General features: G+C 42.3%; 1 protein-coding gene across 19 annotated transcripts in view; it reads left to right on the top strand.

The window, feature by feature from the left end:
• The window catches only part of MAGI2 (membrane associated guanylate kinase, WW and PDZ domain containing 2), a 618,960-nt gene that overhangs the window by 405,319 nt on the left and 192,726 nt on the right, over positions 1-20,915 (top strand). The gene's annotated exons all lie outside the window — the stretch shown is intronic.

Below are 20,915 nucleotides of genomic sequence, written 5' to 3'. Positions count from 1 at the left end.
CCTCTAGGTGTCCCAGTACCCTCAGAGAGAATGGCTAATGCTTAGGGATAACGGGACCCCAAGGGTCATCTATTCCACCCCCTTGCAATGCAGAAAGCTCCACTAGATCGCCCATGGCAGTTGGCCATCCAGCCTCTGCTTAAAAATCTCCAATGAAGGAGAGTCCATTAGCTTCTGAAGGAGTCCATTCCACTGCTGAACAGCTCTTACCACCAGAAAGTTCTTTCTTTAAGGGGTGTTCATCCTCTTAAACTATTTTAACCTGTTTGTGCAGGGGCGGGGGGCGGGGAGAACAGTATATTCACAAGATTAATGAGAAAATAAGATGACCTTGAAATAAAGAGTAAGGGTTTTTGTTTTTTAATTTGCTTTCTTGATAAATATTAAACCGAGTGGAAAACAATGAAAGCCAAATGATTTCATTCAAAACATGGATTTAGGGACCAAACATGCCTAAGTCATAGAATATGCCAGGTAGTTTCATTTTTTGCTATTGTTATCATTCGCTTTGTTTCTACATTATCCTGAATGAGGTGGTTGCCGCCTCCCTTCTCTGTCATTTCTCCCATGCCACTTTGGAGATGTATAGATTGTCTGCCCAAACAGTTTGCACAGCGGAGGAATTGAGGGTGGAGGCATAGGCGAGACAAAGTGCATTTCGTGGGCAGAGGTTCCCCCCCCCCCACATCAGCTTTCTATAAAAACAGTGGCTCCTTGTACATTAATTCTTCCATGCTAAACATAAGCAACTTCTCTGGATGGCATTGCTCCGCCTTGATGACATTCTCCCCAGACTGCCTGTCATTTACAGCAGGTTGCATGTTGGGGTACATCACTGTGAAGCTTCAGGAGCCCCATATTCTTCACATGAGCACACTTCTATGTTCATTAATGTACAATGGAATTTGGTGTGACGGTATGAAGACTAAATGGCAATATACCTCAGGCCGCACATAGTTTTGAATCCCTGACAAATTATTTTCCTAATCTTGAGTAGAACACAAAGTAAGTGAACCCTAATTCAATTCTGTTTATTTTTCATCCTCCAAAATGGGTCAGCAACCTAAGGCCCATGGGCCGGAAGCAGCCCACAGAGGTCGTTTGACCAGCCCCTGAACCAAGATACCCACTCGTGCGCTGTGCTAAACCAGCGCAGTGCGACGACTCGCTTCCGCAGGGCCAAAAATCATGTCTGCACATGTGCAGATGCTGAAAATCACAAGCACTCACACGCGAACATGATCCGGCCCATGGAGGGATCTCTGCGGGGCCGATCCAGCCCAGGCAAGATGAACCTTGCTGACCCCTGCTCCAAAACATGCCTTCTAAATGCCACAGTACATGAGAGGTTTAACATAGAAGACTTTTATGATCCTGTTCTTGACGTTGTGTCCAAGCCAATCTTAATTTTTATTACTCCATCTCTTCTAGGAATATTTCGCAAAAGCTCTTTGAACCTTACTCACTAGTGGAATTGGAGTGGCATGCTTCATAGTGCAATAAAAAGATGCTTTTCGCTGAAAATTAAACCAAAAAACCTGAAGGGTCGTTGGTGGGCTTTGTGAATTTATGCCAGACAACATTTTGTTTTTTGTATGTTTCCGTATGCCTTTGTATGTCTGAGCATAAATATATTGCTATTGGGACAACAATTGACTAAAGATTGTAATGCACAGTTAGAAGTATACTGTATAGAGAGTTTGTTTAATACTCAGTTTTGTGATTATGAAATAGACATGTGCAGCCATCCTAACCGGCACAGTAGCTATGGATTTTATCATCAGATAATGGAACACCAACACTAAACACACAAAATGCATTGTAAGAAGAAATAACAGCCTTGGTTATTTTGTTTTCCTTCTTTGGCCCAGGAGATGGACGCTAGGTTCGTATTCACTTGGTTTTCACTTTGCTAGATGTTGCAAGGGACCAATGGGCTTCTTAATTTCTATGATGAAAAGGGAAACCAATATATATTCCTTTTGTTTAGCATTTCTTTTGCCAAGACATATAAAGGCCAGGAAGTAGTGTTGTGTTATTCATGAGAGAAAAAAACTGAATGATTCTGTTCTCCAGGGATCAGAGGTAGAACAATATTGTGCATGTGTGGGCTTCTCTCTGTATTTTTCGCTTTGGAATGAGTGCCCAAATAAGTTGCTTGGCAAGACTATTGTCAATTGGCAGGCATGCAGAGAAAAGTTCTATTGACAAAATTTGCCACATCCATAGTAGTTACTAAGCCCTTATATTGAGGTGCCTGGGAGGGGACACTGGCCATTTGGAATAACTCTAAATTTATGCCTATCTGAGAGGGATCTCAAACCAGCAACTGGTCTTTGGCACCTTATATTCTGTGGCCAGCCAATCACAAATGGCCAGCCAATCAACCTAGTGAAGAGGCATCATGCTCAATAAAACATCTAACCTAGCCTCTCAGTCTGAGCAACCAGCTGCACTGAGTAGCAACACCAGCTCTGCCTCACGTGCATTGCATTGTACATACTTCACCTCACCTTTCCTTTTCCTCGAACCTGCCCTGCCGTGTCTCACCATGATCCATCTCACTTTATCTTTCCAATCTCGTGTCGGAGCTCCAGCCTGTCCATGACCACACTTCCTTCTTCTTATCAACATGGTTGTTGCCTTGTATTTTACCATCTCGGCCTCATGCCAGATAGGCTCCTACAATCCTGCAAATGAAGAATGTTGTACTTGATTCAAATCAATATGTGGCATTTAACGCTCACCATTCCACTCCATTTTCTCTGAGTCCTATGGTTGCCGTCTTTAAGCACAGCCTGAAACCCCTTTTGTATGGACATACGTAGTGAACAAGGAAAAGCTTCATCTGCTCAGTTCATGTCTTTCACTTACACTTTTTTCGGCATAAAAGGTCAATAGAAGCAGGGTGGCTTCCTAAACTCCCGTAGATGTTCAGTAGATGCAAACAAACACAACAATTCCCACCATTTTCCCTTCACAGATAACTCTGTCATCAACAGGGCAGCATTTTATAGGACATACCCCCTACAAAATTTCACAGATTTAACATGGAGTAATCTAAATGTGTAAATGAGGGTTGAAACTGAGACCCGGGGTTTTTCTCCTATGCTGACTGGAAGAGCCTTAAGATATGCTACTGGATCATGATGGAGCCTCTGGTCTCTGTTTCAATCTTCATTTACACGTTTGGATAAGTTTTTGACACTTAATGATCCAGCTCTTTCCTAGAGATGCTCTGTTTTAGGACAGCTGCTTTGAGGTCCTTGACAGACTGTCCAGGAAAACGGAATTTCCCCCCAATGTATTTTTATCTGCTTTTATTATCAGATTTATGTGTATTCCACCTTTTTCCTATACATAAGCCAGCCTGGCCTTGATTAGATATCACGTATTTGACATTTGTAGCGGTACAACACATTAGCACTTTGAGTGTAGTAGATGTAAGTGCGGAAAGATTTTTCCTGGTATTTTTGCCCCTGTATCAACTGATGGCCTGGAGAGAATAAATGAAGTGCCTGCCCAGGCTAAGTATTTTGCCTTGTCGTTCAATCAACCTGAGCACTAGAATAAATATCAAGGAGAGAAGGCAGGGAGCCCCGCTTCTAGTTTGCCCTAGCAAGTGAATCTCAGGAGTATAAGGAAGCTGCAGTAAAATATATCAATGCCTATAACTGCCACACACAAACACAAAACCCTAGTCAAATCAAGGGGAAAGAAACAGCTCAGGCCATTAGTGGCATTCTGCTTGTTCCTCATCTTCATAAGAGTTATTCTGGAGGTTGTACTTACTACAACCTGAAAATAATTAACAGCAAAAAATATTACTCTGCAATGCCAATATATAAAAATCTGAGCCAAAGAAGCTTACTGACCTCAATGAAACATTTTTTTAAAAAAAATATTTTTATTAGGTTTTCAGAAAAATACAATGAAATACAGTAGGACCCAACTATACCCACAGTGGAAATCTGAATACAGTTTAGGCAGGGGTTTTCTCAGCAGAAATGTAGCACACCTTTTTTCTAGTTCTTTTCTGTTAAAAACACTTAAGGCCTGTTTTAAAAATCTCAGGCCTGATCCTATAGATTGTTATCAAACACCTGATGCAAACAGTCAAAATGATAGCTGCCTCCTTGCTGTTGTCAGAAACCACATGTTTTCAGACATGAATTTAAGCATTTACCTCAGAGGCACACGGACAAAGAGAAACTCTTTTTTCCTTAATGTGCAAAGCAGTTCTGAAGTATTAGCCTTCTCAGTGCACCTCAAGTAAACTGGGACACAACTGACACCTTTTAAAACCAGTATTTACAGACACACACACACTTTAGCAACCCTTCTTGAACACTTTACATGTTGGTATTTGGTGATGTATAAGAGCTCTGTTTCAAATCCAAATGGAACACCTATTGGCTTCTTACACTGTGAGAGAACTGCCTTTTAAAATGTTGCTTAGATGTTTTGGCCGGTAATTCTTAAGAAACTTACAAACCTTTGTGGTAAAACAAAATAGCAGAACTTTGCCTTGACAGGGCACCCAAACCAAGGATGCTAATCTCTTTAAATACAACTCAGTGACCCATGAGCCAGTACATGATTTCTTCTGGCTAATTGGGAATGTACGGTATTCACAAACTCACGTTTGTTTTGTGATGTGAAAGGCTCACATTTTTGTCAAATTCAGGCAGGAGCTTAGTGAACTGTGGGACTCGGCATCTGGGAGTTTTTGAATATTTTATCTGAAGTAATGAGGAAGATCATGTGATGCGGAATCAAAGCAACTGCTGGAGAGAGAGCCAGCTGGGTGCAGCAGTTGTCTGTCAAATAGGTACTGGATTTTGTCTCTGTGGAAAAATTAGAGAACATCATGAACAAAATTAGAAAACCTGTGGAGTAGCCTCTGTGGATACCCATTAGTAAAAAAGAAAAGAAGAATTGATTTTATTAGAGTAAAATTTGTGGAAGTTCATTATTTCTTTATTCTAAAGCTGGGTGGGGAATCTGTGGCCAGAGGGCCACATTTGACTCTCAACTGAATTCTGTGTGAGTGGCAAGAACGATTGATCAGGAATCCATCAGATTGCATAAATCCCTCTGGGCAGACCATCTCCATGCCTTGTCATACCCTCTAACATTTCTTTGATGAAAATAGGGGCATCCTAAGGAAAAGCAGGATATTTTGGGATCAAATCAGAACTGGGACAGCTTCTCTAAATCAGGGACATCCCTTAAAAATAAGAGCACTTGGAGGATCTGCCTTCCAGAGTGGAGTAGCTGTATTCAATCCAGACCCCACCACATCAACAGTTACCAATATTCTCTGGGGCAAAGACCAGGTTGAGGGTATGTCTGGCCACATGGGTCAGGGGTGAAGGGGTTCCCCATTCCAATTTTTGGCCTTCCCTCCACTGTCTTTTGCCTTGCACACTACCAGTATCATTATTTCAGCAACATTGTCATGAGACTGTCCTAACCACAGAGGGAAACTGGGAAAGTGCCCTGGGGTGCCAAGATGTCAGGGGAGCCTGCCTCAGCTACAGAAATGTTTTGCAGGAAGAACAAATGTCTATACTTGCAGGAAACAAGCAGAGTGGTGAAAGACTAAGACCCAATAAGCATAAGGGGAAATTGGTGCTGAAGCACCTGCAGTTTGGGGAGAAATCGATAGAATGATTGCTGAGTCCATTCCAGTTTCTGTAGGCCACACCAGTGATTTGACACAGAGAAACAAAGCTAGTCCACTCTCTACCAAAACTTTGTATGGTGGAATGACTTTCTTCTACTCTCCTCTAGGTATGGTTGTATATCTTCAGAAAAAGGACTTAAGTCTCAGAACCTTTTGAACTACATTTTCATCTCTTCCCCCAAAGAGAGCTTATTCTAGCTCAAAACACGCTTGAATTCCAGATTTAGCAATACATTCCATTCTGCACCTATTTCGTTTTAATCTCCTAAGGAAAGTATGCACCCTCTTCTGAAAATAAAGCCGATTAAAAGTCCTCGGCAATGAAATTTATGTGATCTCATTAGAATTCCTGTAGGTGGCAACAGAAAAGTCTACATCTAATATATCAAGCATTTCGCCTGAGAAGTTTACACTTCATTCCACTTTCTCTACATATATCCAAGCAAATATGAATATCCCTTCCTCTTGATGTATTTATAAGCAGCTGGGGTTTCTTCCGTGTCTGACAACTTACCAGAACTGCCATATGGCAATGCCATTTAAATGCTCCAGAAAGATGGTCCAAATGGCAATAACTACCATTCCATTCTTTGTTAACATAATTAAATAATGCAGGTTTCCAGTTTCTGTCACTCTGAATCTGCACACAGCAGAAAAAGACATAATCAAGCTCCTGCAACAGTACCAGGATTCATCCCCCTTCCATCCTTTGTTCCACCACAAGGATAACAACGGTTTTTTTGTCTCTCCAACATCACTCGTGATGCTAATACATTTGTTCTCTTAAAAATAGAAACAGGTACAAATATTATTTCACCGTTGATGTATGCTTGCCATTATCTTTATTTGTTTATGTTTTTCGATATGTTGTAAGCCGCCCAGAGTGGCTTACAATATGTTGTTGTTGCTGCTGCTGCTGTTTCCAACCAAAGAGTTATCAGGAATTGGTTTATTTTTTCTACTAACTGGTTTTACTGGCAAACCTCAGTATTTTCTAAATAACGTAGGTCACTACCAGCCTGGCCTCTGGTTAGTCATGTCATTGTGGCTTATCAGGAGGTAGATGGAAGGAGGAGGCGGCAGCAAGGCTGGTGTGGTGTAAAGACACCAGCAGAGCCAGTCTAGCATTCCTGCTGGTGCACGTGCACTGTGCTGAATTCTCACTTTCCCCTCTACCTCTCAGTAAGCAGCACCAGCACAACTAACCACCCCACTTGCTTTTGCAATTGCAGTTCATTATGTTTTTATCATGGGGAATGCTTTCATGGAACAGCAACTATGTCATTAGAGTAGATTTCACTTTTTGAAAGATTGAGCTACACAAAAAATTGTTAGTTTTTTAAGGTGCCGTAAGCCTTTTTCCTGGTAAGTAGTTTAATGTTTCACTATGAAAAAAATGATCAAATGGATATTGAAGCTAGCTACAACCTTTTTCTACTCAAGAATGCTCTAGTGGCATTTAGCTCTTTTTGTAGGATTATGTATTATTATCTGTTAAGATATATAACTGCCCAATGAAAAGAAACAGTTTGATGTGCAATGCTCTTTAAAATGTATTATATTAATGACACAAAATCAATGCAAAAGGCCAAACTGCATTAATAACATTTTCACAGCAATATAGAGCACTTAGACATCGTTTCAGTACAATTTTCATTTTTATGATAATATATGTGATGAGAAAAAGCTAGAAAATAACTTGTAAACCCTGCCATTAAAATTAAAAGAAACAACAGGACCAATGTACATTTTATATCATAAAAACCATCATCCCAAAAAAGGGTTTTAGATTTACTTCGGGATATAGCTAAGTTTAGCATCACAATTGCTGGTGTCGACTCATTCAGTTTCCTCACATACATTGTTATTTATGTAAACGTGTTTACATTCACTTTCCTGTTTACATATGAAGCCCTGAAACAGCTTGCAACATAGGGTTGCATCCAGAGCTAGTGGAAGCAGAAGGAAGCCTTGTAGAAGGAAATGTCCCACTGACTTTTCTTCTTCATTCCCCTGTGACCCGCCCAAGCCTCTTCTTAGAATCAGGGAACCCTTGACAACAATATGAGATGGAGGCCAGGGGTCTCCTGGAGGAGTGGGAAATTGTCCAAAAGTGGGTGCAAAGCACCTTTCATAAGCATAGAAAGACCTTGGGCACAGTTAAATCCTTATCCATCTTCAACCTACTGCAGACTTCTACTTGAACGTAATGTCCAAGTCAAATATGCAATAACATGACAGACAAGTGCAAGAGAGGTGTTCTGGGTTGCAATAATTTGAGCCACATATTCTGGGCATGTCCAAAAATCGGTCATTTCTGGGCTCAAATAGTAAATGAAATGTGAAAGGGCTCATTCATCCGGATGATAGAGAATAATCATACACTTATTGACAGCTGCTCAATTGTCTATTAGTTATAAATTGGGAGACGCTAATCCACCATCTATTGAATATGGGCTCCTAAGGATTTGGGATTTCGCTTACAAGGTCAAACTTACTAATATTATAAGAGCCAGGGAGGGCGGACAACAAAAAAATCAACTCATACAGAAGTGGAATTTGTTTTTCTGGTATTGGAAAAATACCAGAAAACAATACAGGATGTGATGAAGATGTATGATATACTGTTGTTGTTTAGTCGTTTAGTCATGTCCGACTCTTCGTGACCCCATGGATCAGAGCACGTCAGGCACTTCTGTCTTCCACTGCCTCCCGCAGTTTGGTCAAACTCATGCTGGTAGCTTCGAGAACACTGTCCAACCATCTCGTCCTCTGTTGTCCCCTTCTCCTTGTGCCCTCCGTCTTTCCCAACATCAGGGTCTTTTCCAGGGAGTCTTCTCTTCTCATGAGGTGGCCAAAGTATTGGAGCCTCAGCTTCAGGATCTGTCTTTCCAGTAAGCACTAAGGGCTGATTTCCTTCAGAATGGATAGGTTTGATCTTCTTGCAGTCCATGGGACTCTCAAGAGTCTCCTCCAGCACCATAATTCAAAAGCATCAATTCTTCAGTGATCAGCCTTCTTTATCTAGTATATCATGGTCCATGATATACTAGGAATGATCTAAGAACAATCTTTTTTTCTCCACTTCTCTGTGTCTCACCCATTTTACAGGGGTAATTAAGTGGGTTGTGTTTTATCTGGATGTGTTGTGTTTTGGAAATTCTATAAATGAGTAATCCTGAATGTGTGGTTGTTGTTGCTATTTCATTACTCCGACTTTTCCATATAATGATTGTCGTAAATATTTTTTTTCTAAAAAAAGAGGGAAGGGATATACTTTGATGTCAACGTAACTTAGGTGCACCTCTTGTTCAGTGGATTGTATCGAGGACTAATAATTGAATAATTTGCTTGGAGTTTCAGTCTTAAGATTTTTTCTTGAGCTTTTTTATATGCTCTTGATCTAGGATTCAGGGATTGTCAGCTTTAAATAGCAAAGAGTCTTGCACCACTCACCTAGGTCTTTGTGGCATCTAATATCTGGGAGTGGTCCTTTTTTTGTGCTGAGGTCCTCTTTGTCTTCTTCCACATCCGTGCTAAAGTCGGAGACCCCTTTTCTTTAAGGTTCAAGCCTTTTTTAAAAAAGCATTTAATCACAATTGTACAAGGACAGCCAATCTCAAATGAAAATTCTTTCCCCCCCTCAAAAATATGAAACACGACAAGATACAGAATACTTCTGAGTCCATAAACACTGTGAAAGGCTTATATGAATAGGATTAAAATAATGTTTGTTTGGTAAGAGCTAAATATATCCCCCATTATTTTTGAAGTGGAAGAAAAATAGAATGTACTCTCCCTTCTGTTTGCGAACAGAATCAATCTTTTTAAAGCTTAAGACAAAAATAGCAAGCAAATATTATCACTTTTTGCCATTTTGAACGTGCTGACTGCCAACATAAACACAATATCATCACAACAACATTTTCCAATTTTGGTTGGCACAGAATATTCTTGATAAAATGGAAATTAAATAATGAATCAGAACTTTCAAACAAATAACTGAAAGGTGATGGGTGTACTATTTATTAATCTTCGTGGGCACTGGAATGCTTGTATTAGAAAATAATTTCCCAAAAAGAAGATTATTTGTTTGTACTACACCAGTACTGGAGAATGGATTTAGGGACAAGCTCTAGGATGTACAGAAAGCTCATATGGAGCACTTATCACAGGCTTCGCCAATGCACATGGCACCTGAGCACATCCTGGCCATGGCTGACCGCCAACACATGCCAAGAATGGAAAGAATGGAAAGAATGCATATGCTTTCGCAGAGTGTCATTCCCCCATGGAAATGTAGTTATAAGGGCATAGGAAGCTTGCCTTATATCTAGTTAGACCACTGGTCCATCTAACTCAGTATTGTCTTTCTATTCTCACATAGTGGCTGTCAAGGGTTTCAGGCACAGACTTGCCTGGAAATGCCACTGACCATTTGAATGCAAATCATGTGTGTTGTACCACCAAGCTATGGCTCTTCCCTTCCTTATAAATGAAGGGCATTCATTGAGTAAAGGAAAGTGTGTGTGTTTCCCTCTCTCAAGACACTGTGAACAAATAACATATAGATTACCAGCGATTTTTTGAGAAATTGTACTGTCTCACAAGATCTCTATCTAATAATCTGGTTCACATTAAAAAAACACTGAGGCTACATTTGTGCATGAACACTGTCCTGGTCTGTTTGACAAAATGGCACAGCAATGTGCTCTAAGTTTCGGAAACACTGCAGAAAAAGCATTTTGCTCTGCTTTTCCAAAGTTTTGTGTAACTTGATCTCTCATGTGTGTCTGTGTTTTGCATGGATGCTCTGAAATGGTCAAACATAATATATAATTACATAAATAGTTTGGTTATACACCTTTCTTTCTAAAACATATTTTAAAGCATAAGTACATAAAGAAGTGTAAAATAAAACAAGGTAAGAGTATAACAAAAATGAGCTGCTCACCCTTTTTTTTAGGGGATTAAAAGTACAACTGAGAGCTAATTAATATCATAGGTTACCCCTAAACCGAATTTGCTAGACTTTTGCACTTATTAAGAGTTCCCAAAGACTCTGCCTATTCTGTAATATGCTACAGAAAACATATAATACACAGCAGACGTATGAGAATTTGAAAAGAGAATATATTTCACTGATTTTCCAAAGAATGACAAATTAATTTGATTCTGCTCACGGCACATCAAGATGGCTCTAATTTAGGGGATGAGACAGCGTTATTCTTCAAGTTTTTATTCTTTCTAGGAACAAGGAAGAATATTATGGTAGCACATAATAGAACTAAGAAACTGAATCTCATTCCCAGTCCTTTGGTGAGAAGGCCATATATCAGAGCATCATGTAAGCTTTAGGAAGTAGAGTAGAGAATAGACATATTTCACAGTGCTGTGTCCAGTGGGGTAATTCATGCTTATTTTGAACAAGCCAGATAGCTTCCAAACATTCCATGCTCCAGAGAGAAAGGGTAAGTGGTCTAGATAGAGTTCGACCAAAGCCCTTGGATGCACTTTCACTCTTCCTCTGGGATATAATCATTATTTATTCACTTACCAAATCCCAGTAATTTAGGATAGCCACTAGTAGATGTAAATCACATATCTGGGTTCCATGTTCCTTAAAAGTCTCACAATAAAAAAATACTGTATTTTTCGTTCCATAAGGCGCACCGGACCATAAGGCGCACCTAGTTTTTAGAGGGGGAAATCAAGAAAAAAAATATATTTCTCCCCCCCCCCCAGCCCCAAAGAGCAAAGAAGCCAAGACAGCGAGCTTGTGTGCGGCTCTTAGGGGCTTTTCCTGCCTGCCTCCCCCCTGCATTCGCTCCATAAGACGCACACACATTTTCCCTTACTTTTTAGGAGGGGAAAAGTGTGTCTTATGGAGCGAAAAATATGGTACTCCACATAGGTAGATCCAGTGAAACAGCAGGAGGGAAAACTAAAGTTCATTTTGAAAAGTTTAGCACCGCCTCTAATTCCCGCTCACCAATTGCAGTATTTACAAGCAAGCTATTTTCCCCCATAAATCAGACTAGCTAATGGCTTTGAGGTTTTTGCCATTTCATTTAGGTGAAGCTTGGCTCACTTCTGTAAGCCATTTGGAAATTTGCACTTTGCAGGCACCTAGTTTCAGTATGATGTAATTGTGCTGTGTAATTGACATTAATTAATACATAATTACGTACTGTAGTGGCTGTTGGGGTGGGGCTCTGCCGCTTACCTGGCCTGGTAACAGAGTCACTGCAGATTACTGGGAGTTAGAGTAGCAGAGGTGAGGTGTCAGCAAGGTTGGCACAATGCAGATGCACTGGTTGGGAGTGCTAGATTGGCACTACTGGTTCATTTGCTGCCACCTTACTCATCTCTCTCTCCCTCCTGGTATTCCACGGTGACTCCCATGCTAGGAGGTCAAGTAAGCAGAGCAGCCTCAGTCCGCCAACCACTAATGCTTACATAAAAACACACAATATTATAGAGCTCAGTATTTTGGAGAGACTGTGTGGGCTCCTTGTGCCAGTTTCAGAGGTGCTTGTCACCAGCACTACATCTTTTTTTACAACCACTCTGATCATTAGTCTCTGTGGTTGCCGAGTTCCCTGTTGCTAGTTCACATTTCCTTTGGGAACTGGTAGACCACAGAACCAACACCTTTGCCACAGAGGCCTTCTCTGGTCTGGTTTAGCTGGAGAGAGAGGTGAACGCTATCAGTAAATGGAAAACATAGGGCTCAAGGTTAAGGCAGTGTGTGGCAGAATTTAGGTGTTTCTTGCAGTCTGTGGTAGTGATGCTGAGAAGGAGGCCCTGAATATTCCATATCCATTTTGGGAAAACATGTAGGCACTACTTCATGACACACCAACCATGTTTTCCCCAACCTTTTCATAATCTTATAGAAAGTTGAGTCTTATAGAAGACTGCTTGTGGAATGCTTTGCCCACTTCCGAAGTAGCCAGTCTTTAGACTAGTTCGCCATTTTCTGCCTAGAGATAAATGTCTCTATAGGTCTCTCCCTTCTGGATCAGCAGATGTGTCTCCTGCATCTTCAGTTTTGCCCACTTTTGGAACCATGCACTAATTAGTCAAACCTTTTAATGCTGCATTTGGTGCTCTAGTCTTTTACAGGAAAGCTTCACTCATTTGAAGAAATATGCTTTCAAAGACTAGCTTTTTTCCTTTGCATTATCATTTTAATGAAAACATGGCTGTCAGTATTTCAAAAACCAAGTCTTGCTTACATCTCAGAAGCTGAGGTTTCCATTGCAGGCAGAGCTTGGTGTTTGTTAACTCTTCCTCATGTGTAGGCTACTGTTCTTACTGCTGCAAGTCCTTTCTGAGCACAGGGAGTGCTGGATACATTATTAAATAAATTCATCTGACCTTGTTCAGATCAGTAATTTCCAAGCCCAAATTTAGTACATTGCAGCCTTTTCTGAATGTTCAATTGAAGTGAAGGCCCAAGACAGGTGTTGATCATGATGTGAGCTGCGCACAGGTGGTCTGAAGCGAACGAGCGAGCTACCACCATTCCTGTGGAGCCTCCTTTTATTGAGACAAATATGCAAGCCAGGCAAATACATTTTTGGGCTGTGACCTTTACACATCTTCCGTCCCAAAATCGTGGGGTGGTACAAAGTTATTTTGGCACCTGTTTCCACAGCGTCATTTTCCCCTTGCACAGTGTATGACGTAGGAGACAAAAGTCTCATGGAAAAGGGTTACAGACAGGACACCGCAAACTGCTGAGATCACGAAAGGTCAGGCAGAGGTGGAACGATGTACAGACAGCTGTGGCTTGTCTGGGGGGGAGGTTGCCCCTGCACCCCAAGGTCATGCGTGGCCGGCAGACCGTGGCTGCCTGCTGGTGGGGAAGTGTGCTCCCTCCGGACCCCACTCCCCACTCCGCGATATCCCTACATTCAATGAATGTGATATTTCTCTTCAAATTATCATCTTTGCAGGTTCCATTGAAGATACTGGCTTTAAGCTCCTTCCCTGCACTACCCTTTGCAAGTATGTGTTGGTACCCAAGGCATGTAGGAGAAGGTTAGGTTGTTCCTATTAAGTGCTCTATTCTTTTAACAGCCTTCAATTAAGCCTTGCCACTAGCAGAAAACTCATTAAATATTATTTACCTTTTAAATAAATAGGGTGACCTTGAAGTAATTAATTAAAAAGCAGTGTGACAAGGCATTATCAGAGGAAACATGGAAACAAATCCTGCAAACCTTAATTATGTTAACACTCTCTGTAGTGGTTGCTATACGAAGCACCTGTGTGGCCCTATATTACAGAAGAGCCAAACCAGCTTGGCTACAGCCACTGAAATACACCATCATCTCTGGGTGCTGCCAACCTGCAGGATGACCTGGAAGTGATCATAGAATTATAGAGTTGGAAGGTATCCTGAGGATCGTCTAGTCCATGGGTAGGCAAACTATGGCCCGGGGGCCAGATCTGGCCCAATTACCTTCTAAATCCGGCCCATGGATGGTCCAGGAATCAGCATGTTTTTACATGAGTAGAATGTGTCCTTTTATTTAAAATGCATCTCTGGGTTATTTGTGGGGCATAAGAATTCGTTCATCCCTCCCCCCCATATAGTCCAGCCCCCCGCAAGGTCTGAGGGACAGTGGACCGGCCCCCTGCTGAAAAAGTTTGCTGACTCCTGGAGTCCAACCCCCTGCACTGCAGGAATATGCAGCCATCCCATATGGGGAATCAAATCCGCAAGCTTGGTGTTATCAGCATCATACTCTAACCAACTGCCATGGCTCAAATGGAGGAACCGTAGCGGCAGTCAAGTTCAGTCTAGATTACATTCCATGTGGGTGATCTTCAGTGATGGGCTTTGGCAATGCAGTAGACAGCAAGAAGTGGGTGCAACTGTTGAGACATAATGTAGTAGTGGATCCCACCACTCTCACCCAAATGCAAAAGATCTGGCTACCAATTGTGGATCCCACCTATGCATACATGCTATAACCACTACCACCAAAATGAGGTGGGTTTTTGCATGAGGTAAAACTTTGACACTTAGAGACTCAGGTAGAAGTTGAACAAATAAAAATTGATAAAACAAAGCATGTGTCAAGAGATGATGTTATTTCAGAAAACAGTTAACTTATTAATAATTTTACTAAATCTAGTGAATGTTACAGGTTTCTAAACGAGGTAGTAAATGCTTGGCTTCTTTTAACCTTCAGTTACTTATTTTGAGTTAGATGTTACAGGTGTCTAGACAGGACAGTAAATGTTCAGCTTATTTCCAGCTATTTCACTTCAGTTCCTTAACTTAGTTGTTGCATAGGTATTATGCCTTAAGACTTTGGTTCTCAAGCAAGGTGGCATTTTCTGTCTGTTTCCCAACCATATATCAATATATCAAGACATGTGAAGTCTTTTGAAAAGTATAACAGACCAAGGGATTCAGCACACCATCCCTTAACTGGTTTGGGAGTCTTCTCTTTTAGAAGATCTCTGCTCTCCTGACTGAAATGAGACACAAGTAGACTGTATCCACACAGCTTCTCCTTGCTCAAACTCAGTCCTCCAGTTAACTCCTGTCTCAATACTCTCCCAAGATACTAAACACTGTATTCCAATCTAAGCTCAGAGACTCCTTTGTCTAACTGTAGACATTTTCCTCATAGTGGATGTGACACACAGATCAGAACCAACTCTCCTTCTCTTTCTTCATCCATCTCCCTCTCTGAACTCTCTCTCAGAAACTGCTCCTTTTATAACCGCCCCCCCCCCCGCCAAGTGCTGCTCCACCACCCCTGTCTTGGTGGCCAATCAGAGAGAGACTCCACCCTCTGGTGGAATTCCAAGTCACTGCATCACCAGACTCTGGTCTGGCTCAGCTGTCCATCACAGATGCATAAAAGAAAATCACCCAGGATAGGTCAGAAACAGAAGAATCAATGGCCCTCCCAGAGGAGGCAGGAGCCCTTCAGCTTTGCTTCACTGGGCCTATGAGGGAACTGCAAGTCACTGTCACTTCAGACAGGCCCAGTTAGTCTGCAGGCAAATTCTTCCTGGCCCTAAATACAGTGTCCAAAGAACTCCATAACAAGGGCTCATATACAGGTCTGCCTATATAAGCATATGAAAAGAGGAGGAAGGGAGTGATGGAGGGGAATCCAAAGAGAACTGAGATTGGAGCTTGAGCACAGCTGACTTTTATAGCCAGGGAGCAGACCAGAGGGAAGAAGTATTCTCTGTGGTCTACTCCCAAACTGTGCCCCCTGCTTGCTCACAATTTTCTGAATAATGATAATAATAATAAAAAACAACTTTTATTTATATCCCACCCTCCCCGGCCAAAGTCGGGCTCAGGGTGGCTAAGATCAGATATATAACATGAGTATAAAATCAAACATTAATTAAATTACCTCCTAAAAACAGGTCAAAATCAAATTAAAGTCTAATTAGATGGCTTTCACAGGGTTAGGATTGGGAATAGTAAGTGCTCATCAGCCCAACTGATTACGCTGATCTTATATGGGCCTGTGAGAATGCTGGGAGGCCTCTTTCATATTAGTTCTTATACAAAAGAAAAGGGGAGTCAGGCTGAGCCCTGACCAAAGGCCTGGTGGAACAACTCCGTCTTGCAGGCCCTGTGGAAAGATGTCAAATCCCACAGGGCCCTGATCTCTTGTGGCAGAGCATTCCACCAGGCCAAAAAGCCCCTGGCCCTGATCAAGGCCAGGCTAATATCTGAGGCCTGGGATTTCCAAGGTGTTATTATTTGCAGACTGTAAGGTCCTCCATGGGGCATACCAGGAGAGTCGGTCCCGTAGGTACGAGGGTCCTAGGCTGTATAGGGTTTTAAAGGTTAAAACCAGACCTTAAACCTGATCCTGTACTCCACCGGGAGCCAGTGCAGCTAGTATAGCACTGGATGAATGTGATCCCATGGTGAAGACCCCATAAGGAGTCTCACCGCAGCATTCTGCACCCACTGGAGTTTCTGGGTCAGTTTAGAGGGCAGCCCCATGTAGAGTAAGTTACAATAATCAAGCCTGGAGGTGACCGTCATATGGATCACAGTGGCGAGATCAGGGCGAGAGAGGTAAGGGACCAACTGCTTAGCACGGTGGATAGAAAGCCCACAAGGGAGTCCCGGCAGGCAGCATGGCCAGTGGAGGAGGAAGTGACCCCCTGCTAGCCATGACAAAACCAAGCCCTCTCCACTGTGGCCACACCAGACAGCAACTGCTGTTGTCCGCCATGTCAAAGAAAGCAGGTTTTTTTAATATGCACGTTAAAAAAAAAGTCAAACAGATACCAAATTCTGCAAATTCATACATGGCAAATACATGGTCATTTGAAATTGTCAGCAGTAGCTTGGTTTCTGGCTTATGAAGTCATCAAAGTCACCAAAAGAAAAGCCAAAATATACCCTGGTGCTCTGCTTTCACTACACCAACATTTTGGTGACTTTGTTTACCAAAAGTAAACCATAAGTCATTCCAGTGTATTGTGAGAACAAAACTAGACCACATATGTGCTCTAAATTGATTAATATAAGAGAGTGTAACATAATTTTCGCTTAGACTATTTTATACTGTGATGTGTAATAAAAGCAAAGAGAGTAAAAACTTCATTTTCACTTTATGTTCATTCTTTTTAAAATTGCTGTATAATTGATGTTACTAGCATTGATAGTACTGTTATTTATTATTTTGCAAAACTTTTTTGTCTGTATCCCTGAATTCTTAATTGGCCACTTGAGATGAAAATGTAGATCCACAGGCAATAAAATGGAAAATTTACCTCTGAAATGGATGCCTTCGTAAAGGCATTTGAATGCTCAGAAGTGCTACTACTTGATTATCCACTGTTACTCTTCAGTCATGCTACAGGTCTAGTTGGCTTCTTTGTATGAGGTTCTTTATTAAGCTCTCTATGGACTATGTGATAAATGCATAGCAAAAGCATAGCACACCCACGCTAGTACTTTCCTTTTGTAATGCATTGAGTTTTAATGTTGTTTCTGTGTGTTTGCAAGGATTCTGTTCAATTGCAAATTTTAGCTTGGGTTATGAACTTTAAGGCAGATTATAGTGTACCCTGCTTTTGATGCAACTACAGAATAGCTAGTGTTCTAGCCAGGGACTCTTTATTCTTTAATTGGAATATTCTGCCTATTGTCAAGGGAGAAAACAAAAGATGTTCTAGCTAGATAATGAACCAAGTTTCTACAATACAATACATTCTAGGATAATCAGCATTTGATTATCAGTGCAGTCATTTAATATTCACTCTATTTCTGCTGGCATATCTATTATAAAGATTGGGATCCACAGAAACATGAAATATTGGTTAAGTAAAGATTTGTGAACTTCTCCTTGCTAACTCTATGGTCAGTTGAAAAGTAGCATTTGCCCCTGGGTCACCAAGCCTCTATTGCAATGTTTCTCAAACTTGGGTCTCCAGCTGTTGTTGAATTACAACTCCCATCATCCTGACCACTGGATTCCTCAGCAAGGGCCAGAGCCTGAGAAGTACAGTCAGGCAAAAGAAGCATAAAAAGGCTCAGCTGCCAGCAGACCTCTGGTTCACAAAAGTTTCAGGCTTCGCGGGCGCTGTCCAGGGTCCTGAAAAATCCACCTCTTTTCCTTCATTACCATTAAGCAAGCTGGGATAGTATCCAAAATGGAAGTGAATAACAACTGCTATCTATAGTACAGTGGTACCTTGGGTTAGGGACGCGGGTGGCGCTGTGGGTTAAACCACAGAGCCTAGGGCTTGCCGATCAGAAGGTTGGCGGTTCGAATCCCCGTGATGGGGTGAGCTCCCGTTGCTCGGTCCCTGCTCCTGCCAACCTAGCAGTTTGAAAGCATGTCAAAGTGCAAGTAGATAAATAGGCGGGAAGGTAAACGGTGTTTCCGTGCGCTGCTCTGGTTCACCAGAAGTGGCTTAGTTCTGCTGGCCACATGACCCGGAAGCTGTACGTCGGCTCCCTCAGCCAATAAAGCGAGATGAGCGCGCAACCCCAGAGTCGGACACGACTGGACCTAATGGTCAGGGGTCCCTTTACCTTTACCTTTACCTCGGGTTAAGTACGTAATTTGTTCCGGAGGTCCGTTTTTAACCTGAAACTGTTCTTAACCTGAAGCACCACTCCCGCTGCTGCCGCGCCGTCAGAGCACGATTTCTGTTCTCATCCTGAAGCAAAGTTCTTAACCCAAGGTACTATTTCTGGGTTAGCAGAGTCTGTAACCTGAAGCGTATGTAACCTGAAGTGTATGTAACCCGAGGTACCACTGTACTAGCTACCGTGAGTACTCTAGGAAAAACCTGTTAATGCAATGTATCCTTTTCAGCACTGTGATGTATATCACCTTCTACTACATAGGAATGCCCTCCAGGCAGGGGCATAGGAAGGGCTGTGGGGGGTGCAGGCCTCCCTGGGTATCATCCCTGAGGGGGGGGGACAAAATGGCACACCGCAGAGGGTGGCACTTAACGCGGGGCCTGGCCTGCAGCGCGCCCAAGCCACGTGTTTCTCCTAGGAGTGATGTGATGGCTTGGGGCCCTGCACTGCCCAAACAGCAGCATGGAGCTTGCGTCTGCCAAGGGCAGCTCGCCACGGTGCCCCCATGCGCAAATCGCTGCCCTGCCCCCGTGAGCGGCTCGCCCTGTCCCGCCACTCCGGGTTCTGGAGCAGCTAGCTATGCCCTGCCTCCAGGACTGGAGCGTAAGGGAATTATGGCCAGATTCAACCAGGTGACTGCACTGCTCCCCTACCCTGATTCACCACATTACCCTGGTAGGGATGGGAGCTGTACATGAGAAAGGTGTTGGGGGTGGGAGTGTTTGAATACTAAATGAGTTTGCTTTCTTTATAGGCGCAAGGGACAAATAATATTTATTTCTTAAAATTTATATCTCACCCTTCCACCCTGAAGGGTGTCCAGAGGAACTAGTCACATAACACCTGATAAAACTATATAGAATGATTAAAGGAAAAGATGCAAAGAAATACAGTACTGAAATGTACCTGTCCCCTTCCAAAGGCCTAGACCAGGGCTGCCCAAACTTTTTTCAAAGAGGGCCAGATTTGATGAAGTGAACATGAGTGAGGGCCGGCCAAAGTTGTTGAGTTGTTGACCTTTCTTTAGGATTGAAGTTGTTGAGTTTGGATTGGAGTTGTTGGGCTTTTTTTAAAGGATTTTACTCAAAAGTTGCTGAGGGAGGGATTATTCCAAAGTTGTTGAGCTTTTTTTTTTTTAGGATATAGAGCTTTTTCGGGGGATTTTGCCACAGGAATTAAACTGCCACAGGGGCCGGATTAAATTGACCAGAGGGCCAGATTAGGCCCCCAAAACTAACTTTGGACATGCCTGGCCCAAACCAATTCTGCCTAAAAATAGCCAAGGAGGGGGTCTTCAGTGTTCTCAGAATTGGAGTAGTGTGTTCTCCTCTGGCTGATCTACTCAACAATTAAGCCACTTCTTGCATGGCCAGCTATGTCCACATTTTCATTGATATGACTGAGGCCACCCTTGCATTCCAGGAATGGCCATACCTGGAAAAACAGACAAAACTGGGCATAGGCACCCCTCACCACCAATGTACCCTGTGTTTTGAGTGACATTTGGCATCAAGGAGGACCCTTAGACAGCAGGGGTATGCTACCCCACCAGAACAGGTTAAGTTCATAATTCCTTGACCAGAGAACCAACCACTCCATCCATTCAGATTTAGGGTATTGGCCCTCCCAGACCATTACACTGCACCTGAAGCTCCTGACTGATAGCTCCCAGTGGCATCATACAGATGTTGGAAAGCATATAGCAGGGGACTGGGGAATGCTCTCTGTTATTAAACAGTAACAACATCGGGAGTGTTGTGGCAATTAATACTGTGTCATTTCCACAATTAGGACTTGCAGGACATATGTGATTTCCCACAGCAAGCATGTCCAGGTGGGTGAGGAAGCAACAATGAGGCCCATGACAGCCATTTCATGTTGTGCCTTGCTCCTTTTGAAGCCATTTTGTGACTGGCACTTTTAGCACTTACTCAAAATTTCCCCACTGGTCCAAAAATGCTTGGTGACCCTTGTAGAGATTTTTTTTTAGTTCCATTATATGCAACATAAACTCTGCCAACTCTTATTTGTTCCAGGTATCTGTCTCTCTTTTTTATATGTGGCTTGAATACATAACATTGGTTTTTCTGTTTTAGATAGTCATGAATTAGTTCTTTT

The sequence above is a fragment of the Podarcis erhardii genome (assembly GCF_964252035.2).
Source record: "Podarcis erhardii genome assembly, chromosome: 10".
NCBI lineage: Eukaryota > Metazoa > Chordata > Lepidosauria > Squamata > Lacertidae > Podarcis > Podarcis erhardii.
The sequence above is the reverse complement of the archived record's forward strand: the minus strand, read 5'-3'. Positions and strand labels throughout refer to the sequence as shown.